At 44.0% G+C, this 16,539-nt stretch overlaps 1 protein-coding gene across 1 annotated transcript in view; it reads right to left on the bottom strand.

Moving 5' to 3' along the window:
• LOC143908348 (uncharacterized) overlaps window positions 1-16,539 on the bottom strand; it is a 256,163-nt gene that overhangs the window by 154,400 nt on the left and 85,224 nt on the right. The window lies entirely within an intron of this gene.

The following is a 16,539-nucleotide window of genomic DNA, read 5'->3' as shown; positions in this document are numbered from 1 at the left end:
TAATATCATTTTTTCCATCAGTTGTACAAATTTTATCAAGTCGTCAGATGGATGAATCAAATATCCTCGAGATAGCAATGCAATCATCCGATGGTCCTTACAATTTGGTGATGCTCGCAAACTTTGAATGCAGTCATCACATTTAGTCCACTTTCCGGCTTTTCAAACTAAATCCAGCCATGTATTCAATAATAGAAAAAGAAGAATCTTGTGTTGCCATTTCTTTGTTTGCAATTTGTTTATCTATCTGATCCATATTATCGTTGTTAGGTTTGCCGTGTTTGATGATACTGTCCATGATCTTTATCCATTCTAATTGTCCAGCCTGACTTGCAGGTATGTTTGAAAAATTTAACAGGGAGTGAACCATTTCACCTCCAGAAACATTGCTACCCTTACATGGTTTTATCAAAGAATACATGCTCATGAAACGAAACATCTGGCCAAACAATGTTGAATCAGGATGGTCGTTTGACCCGCATACTCCTCTCGCCAAACCGAAGAAGCGTTCCAAGGCATCTTGATTCAACCTTGCAGTCATTAAGTATTTATAGTTGCACTCATAAGTCAAACATCTAAGTATTTCTAGAATAGCTCAGTGTAGTCTTCAAGCCATAGCACGTGCTTTACGTTATAAAATAAAAACCATTTTTCTTTGCAGTTAGTTCCTATTCGTGTAAATATTCTATAAACTCAGTGATCACCTAAAATAATAATGTTATATGGTCGTTAATAACCTGGGTAGTTGATGTAACTTCACAAAAGTACAGATAAAAGTTAGGAAAATGTAAAAAAATAAAAATTCTTACGGTTTCTTCATCACTACCAGGTCTCAAAGCTTTATTGGGAGTTCGAGACATCATGACTTCTATCAGCCTGTTTATTCGTTTTATAAATTGAATTGTTGGTTGACAATCCGCAAGCTCAGAATGGTATTCCTGATATATAGACATAGAAGCAGCGACTCGATCTTCGAATAACTAAAAATAAAATGGACATATAGAAATCAAAATATAATAATTTTTTTTTTACTTTTTTGCTAACTATTATCTTACTTGAAACGCCATCGGTACATTTATTTTGTGATAATATTTTGGGTCTAAGTGGTCAAGTTTCAATTTATGAGCAATTTTCAAACCATAAGGGTGATTTTCGGACTCTATTACTGCCTTCCAATGTTTCTTTTTTATCACTCCATCGAGTGTCTTCAAAGCATAAAATATTATTATAAAATAGATCCATGTATTCAAAGCGTATCAAAAATAAAATATGTTATCCACATTAAACTATAATCATACTAGAATGAGCACAGTTTGGATCACTCGAGAATAAAGAAGTACTTATTTCACTATGGTTATAGTTCAATGATTACCCATATCTCCAGTTGTGATGTAATAAAATTATGGAAGTTTTTTATCAGATGGGGGAAATCTGACAAAAACTACAACTTTCTGTCAGGATCACAAGGATGTTGACAAAAAATATTACTTTCAGTAATTCCAAATTTCTTCCACATACTTCGATTCCACGTTGCACCATCTGTGGTAACACCATCACAAAGAAATCCACTCTTTTCAAGGAGTATGATGCATTCGAGAACGAGGCATTGCAATATACTACTGTTGGCACAACCCTTGCTGAGAAAGCATGCAACCGCCTGTACCCACGAGCCGCGAAACGGTTGATACATGAACACAAGAGCATGATCACCTAGTTCATGTTCTTGAGATTCAGGTGTATAATCGCCTAGGTTTACAAATCCATGAAACAGACAGGAATCTCTATCAAACTTTAAGGCTTCAGACAGTTTCATTTCATCAGCAAGGAGAATACCTGCACAGAGAACAATATAAATAATATTTTCTTTCTTAAATTAAATTTCCCACCTTGCAGTAATAATATACATACCTCTTTTTTCAGCCGGTTTCATCTGCTCAGCTTTTTTACGCAACATATCAAACATGGTGCTATTAAACCCATATGTACTGCCCATGCATTTCACATACTTATTCACAGTGTTAATATAAGGTAAAGCAAGAATCTCATGTGATCTCAGATGCTCGTAGAGCTTTCTGTTTTTAATCCTGAGTTTTTAATCATGAGTAAGCATTCATATATCCATTGTTGAGTGTATCGTCGTCCTTTACTCTTTACTTTCGCGGAAGAGAAGCATGCTCTGACCGTTTCTTGTTGCGCCTGAGGCAAATGCGAAATTTCTTTCTTTACCACGGCTTTATTTGTCTTTGCGCAATTCTTTTTCAATCGGGCAACCTCGGCTTTTAGTTCCACCAGCTAAAGTTAAAAAATAAAATAAAATAAAATAATGTTTATTGTTCTAATAATTTTTAATAATTTCAACTATTTCTTTTAATATTGTAAATAATACCTTGGTTTTCATTCTCTTATTCTTCGCCTTTTCATATTTTACTGTTTTTCTACTTTTTTAGCGTTTGACTTGTGCCTTGACTGATTGGCTCAACTGTTTTTTTTTGCTGGCGAAAACTCTTGGCAATCAACTTTTTACATGGTACACATCGAACATGGTTATACTTAAAGTGTATTTGATTAGGTAGTACATATCCTTTGCACAAACCGGAATGCCTACAAACAGTTTACATATATCTACATAGTTGTGATGCATATAAAAATGTTAAGTTAAAAGAAAAAATACCTTTCTGCTATTCCACTGCCATCGCATAGCAACATTTTTTCCAGAACTTGAATGTTGTTTATCACATTATTAGTAGTTGTACCAGGTTTTATTCTAGGTATAAACACCGCTTTTTTGTTAATAAAAACCTGCGACAAAATAACATGATATAAAGTGTTATAAAGAAATCATTATAAAGGAATCACTTATTGTAACTGATAACAATATATACATCAACAGATCCATCGACATTTATGACAAATTCTTTTAGCGCTGGGCGATTTGCGTGCCAATATCCGACTATTATAGATTCTTGTCCCAAAAACATCAATGTTGCTGTCCTGAGTTCATTATTCTCGAATTCTTTATTGTGGCATTTCAAAAAAAAAAAACAATAAAAATAATAATAAAGTAATTAAAATAATAATCATGTTTTAGAAAAATTTATGAAGGGAGAAAAATGTTTTTGTGATGATTTAGTTTTGCAGATAAAAAGGAAAATATAGTTTATATAAAAAAAAAACAAAAGAAAATATTGTACAGCTCACTGAGGAAGAATTTACTTGACAGAATAACAGAAAGCAGAAAAACAGAAATATATTCATACAAATACTTGAAAGATAAAGATAAATGCTTTACCACTTAGCGTTATATTTGCATTTTAAACAAAAAAAGTACTCACTTTACACATGCACGTTTTCTTGAGGAACTGCTGTTGGGTTTAAAGTGACTTTTCCACGTTCCATTGTATGATGTACACCACTTGAAAGAAGTATTTCATAATTACTTTGTATATCTTATGATCTGAAGTGAAGCTCACAAAGAACTTCGGTATCCTCTGCTTTGCGACCGATAATATCTTCCCACTTGTGTCGAATAAATGGAAATTTATCCTAGAGCAATAAATATTGTAAAAATATTAAATATTTTAGTCGAATTAATTCAAATATGTGAATTTTGTATTGATGTAAATACAAACCGTTCGTGGAAATTTAAACCATGTAATTTATTATTTCTCTTATCACTAGCCCTTCCCGATGTACAACCGGGAAATGAGCACACAGTTTTCATTTCAGAAAATTTTTTGCGACTCGCAGCTTTTGTCGCCTCAACGTGTTTGGACGCGATTAATTCCACTAATTATATTCCACGGGGGGGAGGGAACCCGGGGGCGGCCCTCCGTAAATGCAGCGGACTAGAAGGGGTTGCATTCGCGCGCGCACTCGGCGACGCGATTCACAAATCACGGGGTACCACGCTGGTTCTCCGGACGTCGGGGTTAACCTCTCCTCTTCCTCCTCCTCCTCCTCCTCCTCGGTCGGTCCGCGCGCAAACTCGCAAATCCCAGGCACTCGCACTCAGCGGAGAAAATGGAACCGCACTCTCGTAACGCCCGTCGACCCTCCGGCGAGGCTCCCGCCCGTCGAGTACCACCGTCGCGGCGCGTTGACGGCGTATATGAACGTCGATGCGGGCGAACGAGGAGGCCGCGTCTCGAGCGTCGTCGTCGTCGTTGACCCGTCGGCATCAATCCGGTTGCTCGGCCACGAGACAATCCGCTGTGTCTCTCTCTCTTTCTTTCACTCACTCGCTCTCTATATTTACCTGATCGTTTCTTCTTCTTTATTTCATTGGCTCCTGCCTCTTTTCAGAGGACAATACGGCATTCACCTGATCGCGACTATTACGAGTTTAGTAATCTACTAACATACACTCGCACTGTATACATGAATACGCAGTTATGGGACGGAAGCGACATCTCAATCAGCATTTCAAACTAATACCAATAACCACTTTTGGGCTCATGAATCTGACGCATCGCCTATAGGAGTTGGACCTCCTTATCTCTATTCTTCATGCCATCGGAACACGATTCGGTCCGCGAGACCGCCGAAAGCACCGGCTCCGCCCCGTACTTACAAACCGCGCGTTACCGCGCGCCGCCCGCGACACATCACTTATTGTATCTGGCGCACGCACAACTATAGTAGATCTCGCGAATATTTGTTACCGAGCCCAGATTTACTCGCTGCGAATATCGCGAACCATTGTGATTATGTACATTAACCCGTTGTAAATACCGCGAGCACTTGTTATCAAATAAATTCTCGTTGCTTGCATTAACCAAGACAATACACTTTATTCTGCCGACCCCGTCACGCTTCTGCTCCTCCGCGCCTCCTTCGAACCCAGACCAGCCGTGAGCTAGATCCGCGCTTCGAAGCCAGGTTGTTTTAATTTCTATATCTTATAACTTTTAACTTTTTTATAATTCTATGACTCAATGTTTTCACTAGCATCTTTTATTAAACTTTCAGTTCTTAAACAAATTTCATGCAACATAATGCTATAATATACTTTTTTTAATTCTTTTAACATTGTAGTAAGAAATATTTCATTTTGATTTACTCTTAGAATAAATAAATTTTTATTAAAAGTAGAATATATTACAAACAAAGTTGACTTTAAATTCAGCACTGCCATTCCTAATTGCCTGTCCATAATATCGATGTTTTTCTTTCAAATACAACGGAGCCGTCCCCGTTGAGGGGCTGATGCAGTTTAAGGTAATGCCGTTCGGGCTGCATTCGACACCGGCCACGTTCCAACGTCTGCTCGACACTATTTTGGGCCCGGACCTAGAACCGTACGTGTTCGTGTATTTAGACGACATCGTTATCATTACCGCAACATTCGACGAGCACCTCCGTATTATGCGCAAAGTTTTCCGCCGGCTCCGGGAGGCCAACCTTCGCATTAACCCCGAGAAATGCCGGTTCTGCGCCGATCAAATAAAATACCTCGGCCACATCGTCGACCGTGACGGTATCCGAACCGACCCAGACAAAGTCAGCACCGTCGCAAACTGGCCCGCGCCACAAAACATCCGTCAGATCCGACAGTTCCTGGGGGTCGCGTCATGGTACCACCGCTTAATTAAGGATTTCGCGACTCTCGCCGCACCGCTCACCGCCTTAACTCGAAAAGACGCCCGGTGGAACTGGGGGGAAGCCGAACAAAACGCATTCACCGCCCTCAAAACCGTGTTGACCACCGCGCCCGTTCTCGCGTGCCCGGATTTCTCGCGACAATTCCACCTCCAAACCGACGCCAGCAACACCGGCCTAGGGGCCGTGCTGACGCAATACTTCCCCGAGGGCGAGCGCGTTATCGCTTACGCCAGCCGCACGCTAAATAACGCCGAGCGGAATTATAGCGCGACCGAACTGGAGTGCCAAGCCGTAGTATGGGAAATCCGGCGGATGCGCGGCTACCTTAAGGGGTACCGGTTCACGGTAATCACCGATCACCAGTCGCTAAAATGGCTACAAAAGTTAGAGTCTCCGTCCGGCCGGTTGGGACGATGGGCATTCGAGCTACAACAGTATGACTTCAAGATCAAATACCGAAAGGGGGCACTCAACAAAGTAGCCGACGCGTTATCCCGACAACCCGAAATCTTCGTCGTCACAAGAGCTAAGTGCCCATGGCATACACGCATGTAGCACGCGGCCGAAAATACGCCCTACGAGGTGCCCGATTTTAGGATCGACCAAGGCCGGCTGTGGAAGCACGTGCTCCACAGCCTGGATTTTAAAGACACCCCAGCAGCCGAACAGTGGAAAGAATGCGTACCGAAAGACCAGCGAGGACCGCTCCTCGAACAGTACCACGACGCACCGACGCCGGCCACCTCGGAATAGCAAAGACCATCGCGAGAATAGCACACCGATATTATTGGCCCGGGATGTTCCGCGACATCGCCCGTTACGTCCGCGAGTGTCCGACGTGCCTCGCCCATAAGGTCGCGCAAGAAAAGCCCGCCGGACAGTTACACCCAACCGCGCTCGGCCATCCGTGGCAATAAGTCACCCTCGACCTCGTCGGTCCGCTCCCGCGATCCGCCGCCGGCCACATCTGGCTCTTTAACATTCAGGACCGTTTTACAAAATGGGTCGAGCTCCGGCCATTACGACGGGCCATTGCGCCGGCCATCGTAAAACACGTAACCGAAGCCTTTGTCCTCCGACACGGATGCCCGGACGAAATTCTGTCGGAAAATGGTACGCAATTGAAATCCCGGCAGCTCGCTAAACTTCTCGCCGACTGTGGAATTCGCCACCGCTTCACGCCGGCGTACGCGCCCTATTGCAATCCCGTGGAACGCACCAATCGCGTAATCAAGACCATGATATGATCGCGCAGTACGCGAAAAAGCATAAAGCCTGGGACGAACACCTGCCAGAACTCCAGTTCGCCTATAATACCGCGACCCACGACGCGATGGGCTACACGCCCGCGTTTTTAAACCACGGCCGCGAATTGCGCCGCCCCGGGGAGGATGCGCCGCGCGACGAACCGACGCCGCCGACCCACATGCATCGCCGACTGGCCGAAGCTTACGAATTAGTGAAAATTCAGCTAGCCCGCGCGTTTCAGCACCAAGAAAAACATTATAATCTCCGCCGCAGGGAATGGAGACCGCGTATCGGGGAGTGGGTGTGGAAGCGGGACCGCCCGCTCTCCAACAAAGAAGCGGCGTTTAACGCCAAGCTCGCGCCGAAATTTCTGGGCCCGCTAGAAATACGCCGCATTATTTCACCCGTCATCGTGGACCTCCGCAGCCGCTCGGGAAAATGGTATTGGCACATACACGTACGAGACCTCAAGCGCGCCCCGACCGACACACCACTTGACATACCTGGCCCGGACCTCGGTGGGGGGGACGCGCTCGCGCCAACCGCCGCCGCCGTTCAACCGTACGCGGCCGGAAACCCCCCCCCCGAAACGAAAACGCCGACGAACAAACTGTTGTTACGCGACCGACCGCGACCCAAACATTGTTAACCGTCGAAAAATGAAAACAAGCGCTAAGGCACCCGGCGTACCGAGGCGAGGGCAAGCCGATCGTCAGAACAACCGCAGCTATGACGAACGAAACATAGCCGCAAGAGCAAGACATCTTGACGGAGATCGCGAAAATCCTCGGCGAAGACGACAAGGAGTACGATCCGGCCAACCCCGGGATCGGGCAAGGGTGGGCCACCATTTACCGGGGCGAACCCGAGACGGCACCACCACCATCGCCACCGGCCAAACCAATTCCGCATAAAACCGTGCCGAGGATTGGCACGATCATCCAGCGATCCGATGCAACGAATCGGGCAAAGCAGGCCTGGTTTCTGGCATTGCCGCTGCCGCCGCGGCGCCGCCACGACGCCCACGACCACTGCCCGAGGCCCCCCGACGACCGCGGCCAACGCTCCAACCCGCGAGGGTGATGGGGCCGATACCAGCACCTCCAATCCCGGTCCAGGTCGAGCCCGGGGTGATCGTGGAGGTCCCCCATTTTTCGTGCCATGTCTCTAGGCAATACAAGCACACGATCGGGAACCGGCGCTGGCACATACAGTTCAACGGGGACGGCTCCGTCCGTTGGATAAAAGACAAATCCCGGAAACCGCCAGCATAAGAAACCACCCGACTGACCGGCACCTCCAACCAGCCGGCCACTGTGCCTTTCGATTCTGGCACATCTAAGAGGAGGGGTGGTGTAACGATGCGCCCCTTACGCCAAGGCATCGTCCCCGGCCACCACCCGCCGGATGCCGCCCGACCGATCCTCCGTCAGGGCTGTTTATTCAGGGCTAAAAATGTGTTATAACTACGTTAAAAAATTTAATATTGCCTGATGTTTTTTCTCAGATGCAGCGTTACTCATACACCCAGATGCCAATAATGCCAATAATAATGGACTTTTTGCGTTACTCGCCTTTTAGGAGTGACAAATAATAAGTCTTTAATACAGATATATGCATTATATATTATATATATATTCTCAGCAATACCCTTTTTTAAATTAGCTTTGATATGTTGTACCTTGTATCCATCCAGCAAATATAAAGTAACAATAATATAACTGTTAGTTATAATTTTTCACTCAATAACGTAACTACAATATAACATGCCTTATACATAACAGTTATATCGTTGAGTGGGAAATTATAACAAACAATTATATTACTGTTACTTTGTGTTTATGCAGTTTGTTATAGAAATATTCAAATTTATTGACATAAGTTTGTGAAAGATATTACGTTGAATTGTTACAAATAGATGTTCTACTTATCTTTAATATTTATTTTTCTTTATGGTACAAATTATATAAACTTTTTTTTTATAGTACAAATCATATAAAATTTATTTTTTTATAGTACAAATTATTTAATAATATTTTCTTTATAGTACAAATTATGGTTTTAGTTTATAGTCAATTTATTTAGTCTCGTAAAATACAACTTTATTAAAGCAGAAAATTTACTTGTTTTGTTTGCTATTGCATTTGTCTTTTAGCGCTACGACAATGAGAGGGCGGTAATGAGAGGGTGTGCTCGGGGGAGTGTGAGGCGCTTCCCGGATTCGCGAATTAGTCTGTAACAATACTGGTTTTCGAAAGACCAGAGAGGCAATCTTCTAGCGATATGTACGTGATGCAAACGAAAGTAAGCGAAAGCAAGCGACTCACCGTTTGTTGCCCGGTGCCCTCTCGGATCTCTCGGTGTTCTCTCGTCGTTCTCGTCGCTCCGTTTTACAGCGAGCCCTCCGTGATTGCGGGAAGACAAGCAAGCAGGCAATAATCAGGCAAAACGAGGCTAGCAAGCAAGGTAGTGCAGGCAGACGAAGCAAGGTCCAAAATGTGAGTTCGTTAGAGGCTGGTGTGTCCTCTCTGACGACTTAACGATGAGTGCTCCGGCACTCTTCCGGCTCGCGCACCTGCGAATTGCGGCGCGAGCGAGTACCAAAGGTTCCAATAATTGGGCGGGCCACCCGCGGGTGGGCAGCACGAGTCGGGTGAGTCGCGCGAAATATTGACATGCTAACAATCGCGATCCGCCAACGTTCCGCGCGAGTCACTAAACGCGAAATTTAGGTTGCCGACGGCAACGCTTCAACAATGCTTAACTAATGATACGAGACGCAACTTATCAACTAATAGGCAACACGAACAATACACAATTGACTTAGCAACTAATATGTACACGCAGCAACTATATACACGTGAGCTTTAAACAGGGTGTGTTTGAGTCCTCATTTATCTTCTCCTCCTTTTACAGATTCCGCAAAAAAATGAAGAAAATATAAATTATATTTTTGGCCTGCTGGCCCATCCGTTACGCGCATTCAGTGGCAAATTTAGGATTTAAAAAATGGGTAATATTATCTCATTCGTCTTTCTGTTCCCAAGAATTCGGGAAGTCAACCACTAGCCCTTGATTCAGGAATCCCTATCTTTTAATCATTTATCTTGAATACGCCATTGAAAATAGATAATTTGCAAAAGCTGCTTTCCTGAAAATTGCCTCCTGTATACAGGGAATATCTCCCCGTGCTTTTAATCCAGTTGGCACGTCGTTAAAAATGACAAAATAATTGACTAATTCGGACAAAATTGGAAAAAATTTTAATCGCTTTGTTTGGGTGTCAGTAATGACAGACTAAGTTTCCGACCTCCCCCGTGGTGTGCTTCGGCCGCCATCTTGGAAGAAAGGGGTGAAAAATCGGTTTTTTGCAAATATCTCGATTTTCATTAGACTTAGAGGCTAAAATAGTTTAATACAATATTGTAAGGAATTAAATTTTTTTACAAAAAAAGAAGTATAGGTTTTTTCCTACGACTAATAGTTTTGGCGCTAGAGCCGAGAAAAGTAGTGATAAAAATAAGAATTCTAGGCCGGGGATCTCAGGGAGGGTGAGGGGTGGGGGGGAAGAACTCGCGGCCGAGGAGTCTGCCGGGAAGGGGACTCTAGCGCCACCGTCCTCCGAGAGGGAGCGGGGGGGGGACTCTAGCGCCGCCGTCATTCGAAAGGGGGGGCGGGGGGGCGGGGGGAGGTGATCTGCGTTCCCACTATATAGTTGATGGGGGGAGGGGGGAAGGGCTTCGTGATAGAGGAGGTCCTAGGGGGGAGGGGGGGAATCAGGCGAGCGCGTCAGGACATGTTCGATAAACAAATGCCGCCTCGCGTCGATGTTCGGCCGATAGTATTTATAAACAGATGTCATTTCACACTTCAAATGCGAGCGAGCGCCTATGGCAGGCGGCTATAATTTATGACCTGCGACTAGCGTGATACCGCGGTTTTTTTCACTTTTCTTCGTAGAAAGAGCCGCTTATCGGTGTTTCGCGGCGCCATTTGGTTATGGCGTCGCGCGTTACAAAGGCGAGCGCCGATGACATGCAGCTAGATTTTATAAACACTAAACGGCATAAGCGCGGCAATGCGACTCAATAACAATATCATCTCGCACTGTAGATGGCCGAGCATCGATAGTCGACGTAGGTACTCGACCAAAAATTTTATGACAACCGTCGCGGTCTCTCCTCCTTATTTTTCTGTTTTAGGAAGAGCCGCTTATCGGTGTTTCGCGGCGCCATTCGGTTATGGCGTCGCGCGTTACAAAAGCGAAATATTGTATATAGATATACAGTATAATAATGTATATAGATTTCCTCTCTCGCTCGCGTTCTCTGTCGCTCGCGTCTCTTCGTTCGCGTCCTCTTTCGCTCGCGCCCCTTCGCGTCTCTTTTCATTATAATAAATAATTGGGAGAAAGAAAGATAATTTTAGATACAGTGATATGCATTTTAATATATACATTTATTTCTCATGTAATGCATCATGTACAATATTATCTGCAGCATACGCCAACAGTTCACAATCAATAATTGAATTCTTATCATAAAATTCACGCAAGATTCTAACTGCATTATATTTATCGGTGATACAATTTTGACATAAAATGATTACAAATTGTTTAAATTTTTCACTTACACCATGAACATTTTGGCATAGTTAAAAATACACATTCTCGACGCAATGTTCTAGTTCGAACAAGAAGAGTACGGTTGACGGTTTCATGTACAAACTGGTGTCGCACGAGGCCAATTTTACAATATTTGCGTCACGTATTTTAACGAGTTCCAGATCTCGAAACGCTAGCGATGATGGTCCTGCATGCGATGGTGACTGCACGAGTTGCTGAATATATCTGCACGTCTTTCGATGAACGTCACCCACGTTGCATGAGGCAGAATTATCCGATTGCCTTGGTTATCGCCAATATGTATATCCACAGAGGACATAGGTCCCACGTTGATCCCAATATCCAAATATTTATAAGCTGTTGCTGTCAATGCGTATCGTCTGCCTAGTATACGAACCGCGCGACGCTCCAACGAAATGCTATAGAAAAAAATAATGAGATTACTTTCAAAATAATAAAATTCGCAAAAAAGATATAAAAATATATAAAGCTCTATAAATTATACAAAACTTACTTGTTTTCACACGTTGGAGTTTCAACATCGGGAATTGGCACGTAATAATTCATACGTCTACTGCCACTGCTGTTACCGCCGTTGCTTCTTCTGACGGAATACATTCTTTCTCTCGGTTATGAGAAGCGGACCGTTCGCACAAGCACTCGATACGAGACTACTCGTATAAAATTAATCGAGTATACGCGACAGCACCCACTATAACCCTTCCAAAAAAACTATGATGAAGAAGGGAGAAAATAATGTTTCTGAAACGCCCAATTAGCGCTCTGAATTTTAGGAGAGGGGACTAAGGATGTTTTTTTTTTTTATTAAGACGTATATCCCCCTTCTCCACATGATATCAATCGACAAACATGTTCAAACATGTTCGTCTAAAACTGATACCCTCCGCCCCCCTCGAAGCTATCGAGTTAGAATTCATCACGTATACCTTATACTTATTCTTTAATTTTGTACACTATCGACTAAAGGGAAAAGAAAATTAAACATTGTAAAATTTACACATACATATAAAATTTATTTTTTTTTTAAGATGACAATTCTTTCTGGCGTTTCGACCACCAGTTAAATATTTTTAATACATTTTGCAACGCGCAATTTTTAACGTGTTTTCCACATCGCATAGTATTGGTAGCATCTAGAATATTTAAAGATTTGATATCTTCGTAATCCGCATCCAGAGTCTCGATGTTTAGGTTTCTCGCTTTATTCTCAAGCAGATCCACCAGCCATTCTCGTTTCTATCATCCCTTGACGTACACGAGAGTCGGCATCTTGTCGTCGTCGTCGTCGTCGTCGTCGTCGTCATCATCATCGTTGTCGTCCTTTTCTTCACCGAGCACGGCCGATGTAATTAAACGCTTCACCTTGCTGTACGGCACGTTTCCGTCTTCCCATCGTAATCCATGGTGATTGCGAATCAACCAGGAAGCGCACGATTTGTCGGATTTTGTGAGGAAATTCCACGGCATGGGGCATGTAAATATGTAATGCGCCAGAACGGCCCCGTTTCTCAGCACCGCCGTCTCCTTTACGACAAATTTCATCCCGACGACGAAACCTTGCAAGTCGACGAACGTTGGTGCGGGCATGAAGAGATATCTCTCTTTCTTTGATGCGTGAATTGAGAGGAATGACGCGCGTTTTGCGATACTCTGATTTTTATATCCTACTCCCCTTTTTCCCCTCTCATAAATTTGTATCGGGAGTTAAAGTATCGACTACGTGCACTGGGACGACCCCAACGAGCTGGTAGATCGTCTGCGATTGCTCGACGCTTCGCGTCAAGCTGGCAACAATGCCCACGACAACGAGATCATGTCGATCATCGAGGAACTTCGCGAAGCAGGGCTTATTATAAATTAAACCATGCGACGGCGATCCGTTTTATCAGCGTCGAAATGCCGATCAACAAATTTGGATTGTTCGAGCACAGCGGAGACGCGATGAATGCCATTTCGTACCATCGGTGGAGCGGATTAATGAGAAATTTCGTGCGCAATAACGCTCTGTGCCGCGCCGACACGGACTTTGACGCAAATTAAGTCGCGCAAGATTCGTCGCGTAGCGCAACCTGAGACTGATGGTGACACGGTTAACAAACTGTACGTTGATCAATTTTTTAAAATGTTGAACAATCAACGAAAAGAATCAGACGAGAAGCTGAATGCGTTTGAGAAGGATCTGCAAGCGTTACGGACTGCGATAAACAAGCTTCGCCATTCGACTACCGTTGAATCGGACGCGACAACGAACAACAACAACAACAATGGACAAACGGTTCAGCAGAAACGACTATCGAAAGACGTCGAGTGAAGAGAAGCAACGGTTCATTAACGACGGCGAGGAACAGCAACGAACGACTCGAGAACGGTTGTCGAACGGCTGTCTAGCGGTTCGAGAACGGTTGTCGGACGGTTGTCGAACGGTTCAAAAACAGCTTAAAAACGATTACGAGCGGTTTAGAAACAGCTGCGAACTACGCGGAGACAGGAAAAGCTACAAACGGCTAGAGAACGTCGACGACGACAACGACAAATGGAAATAAACGGCTAACAAACGGGTAACGAGCAGTTATAAACGACAACAAAAACATGACATCGCTAAAATCCGACGGACGTAAAAATATCGAGAAGCAACGACTCGTCGAGGAACTGCACGCTCCGGCGAGAAGAAATTTTTTTCGAAGACACGTCATAGTGCGAGGGTACGATGACTTGTGGCAGGCTGATATCGTCGAGATGCGTTCGTACTCACGTTTCAACGGAAGCTACCACTACATACTTACCGTCATTGATGTGTTGAGCAAGCACGCGTGGGCCGTGCCACTCAAGGGTAAAGGCGGAAGCGAAACAGCTAACGCTGTCGCAGAGATCATTTGACACAGCGGGAGGAGCCCTAGTAACCTACAAACCGATATGGGGAAGGAATTTTACAACACCGACGTGCAACGTCTTGTGAGGAAACACGGCATCAATCATTATTCCACATATTCGGTATTGAAGGCATCGGTCGTCGAGCGATTCAATCGCACGCTCAAGAACGACATGTGGAAGATGTTTACGCTCAATGGAAATTACAAATGGGTCGACGCCTTGCCGCGACTCGTATCGGATTACAACACGCGCAAGCATCGAACCATCGGCATGCGACGTTACCCCCGCGATTGCCGAAAAACTCTTGGCTACCGTATACAGCGCGATAAAAATCGCGGGTCCGGCAAAGTTTAAAACGGGCGACTCAGTACGCGTCAGCAAATACAAGACGATTTTCGAGAAGGATTACACGTCGAATTGAACCACCGAGGTGTTTAAGATTGTTAAAGTGCAGCGTACCAATCCCGTAACCTATCTACTCGAGGACTATCGTGGAAAATCCGTCTCTGGAGGGTTCTACAAACACGAGTTGCATCGCGCGACTTATCCGGACGTGTATCTCGTGGAGAAAGTACTGCGCAGGAGGGTCGACGAGATTTACGTTAAATGGCTGGGATTCGATGGATCGCACAACTCATGGATATCCAAGGATAATGTTATTTAATTTTGGGCAAACTTTTTTATTTATAACATAGAAATATGCAATATGTAATACATGTAAATGTTTGAAATATGAAGTACACATAAAGTATGTGAAATACACATATGTGTGCAATATATTTATTCATTAATATTCTTTCCAATACTGTAATATCACACTCACAATGCGTTACTACATACATTTATACGTTATACTATACTATACATACGTTATACTGTACATACATTATACTATACATACGTTATACTGTACATACATTATACTATACATACGTTATACTATACATACGTTATACTGTACATACGTTATACAATACATACGTTATACATTTTTATACACACGTTACAAAGATATTTGATAATGTCCCCACGGCAACGTATCGGTCGAATTAGGTATAATATATCGCTTGTCGTCGTACGGACTCAGAGCGATTTTTGTTTTGGTTACAGTGTACACCTCGTGTTTTTTGGACCTTATGCAAGCGCTGTCGCTTCATTTCAATTTCGTCTCGCAGACACCTCGTGTAATCGTCGAACGTTATCGACTTGGCTACGACGCTGCTCTTAACACCTTTCGCTTTTTTCTCGGCTTTTTTACAGTCTTTCTTACCGTCCACTCGCAAGGCATACATCTTCGCCCTGAGTCCGATGAATTCGGTCATGATCGCACCGTTGTTTTCATCTTTCATCAAGCCCGGAATTTTTTTATTGGCGAGTCTAATACCGTACGCGTTGTTGATCGCGTAATCGCTCGTGTCGAATTTAGCGATATCGCGTTTCATGTTCTTGTACACATCCTCGCACTCTACGTGATATATCAGACTGTCCGTATCGGTGTACATAATTCTTCACTTGTCGCGATACAGGGGAGACATGTACTCGTGATGAAATTCGTACAAACAGACTTTCGATATGTCGAGAATGCACATGCCGACGTAAATAGGTTTGTCAAATTTAACCTCGAGTTTTCGCAGTTCGACGGCTATCAGATTTTCTGAAAAAACGCTCCTGCTGTGAAAATTTGGTTTCGAGATCAGTGCCTCCGCGCCGTATCTACCGTTCCACTTTGTCACTAATTTTACATCGACGTGATTTCGAACGTTCTCCATCGTTTTCCCGAAAACCGCGTTGTTCATCAATTTATACAAATTTTTCTCGAAATCGTTTTTGGCCAGTGTTCTAAATTTTGTATTGAGTTCGATGTAATTGCAAAGCCATGGAGATTGAGCGAATTGCAATACGCGATGAATTTTTGTGACGCGAAGACCGTGGCGCGTGCATTGCTGTAGGTTGCGGTAGTGTATGACATAACGCTTCTTATCGTACAGCGTGGCGAGAAGTTTGTCTTGCCGTTTGCCGGGTGGTTTATCGCGCGTCGGACAGAACGGTAAGTCGGCGTGCGCGTCGTGTTTATTCTGCGGATACTCTAGATCGACTTTGAGAATGTAACCCGTGGGCGAATCCAAAGCGATCGCGCTAAACTCAAAATTCGAGACGTCTTCGACCCATCAAAA

Source organism: Temnothorax americanus, unplaced genomic scaffold (genome assembly GCF_048541705.1).
Source record: "Temnothorax americanus isolate GAGA-0224 unplaced genomic scaffold, ASM4854170v1 Scaffold92, whole genome shotgun sequence".
In the NCBI taxonomy this organism is placed as follows: domain Eukaryota; kingdom Metazoa; phylum Arthropoda; class Insecta; order Hymenoptera; family Formicidae; genus Temnothorax; species Temnothorax americanus.
The sequence above is the reverse complement of the archived record's forward strand: the minus strand, read 5'-3'. Positions and strand labels throughout refer to the sequence as shown.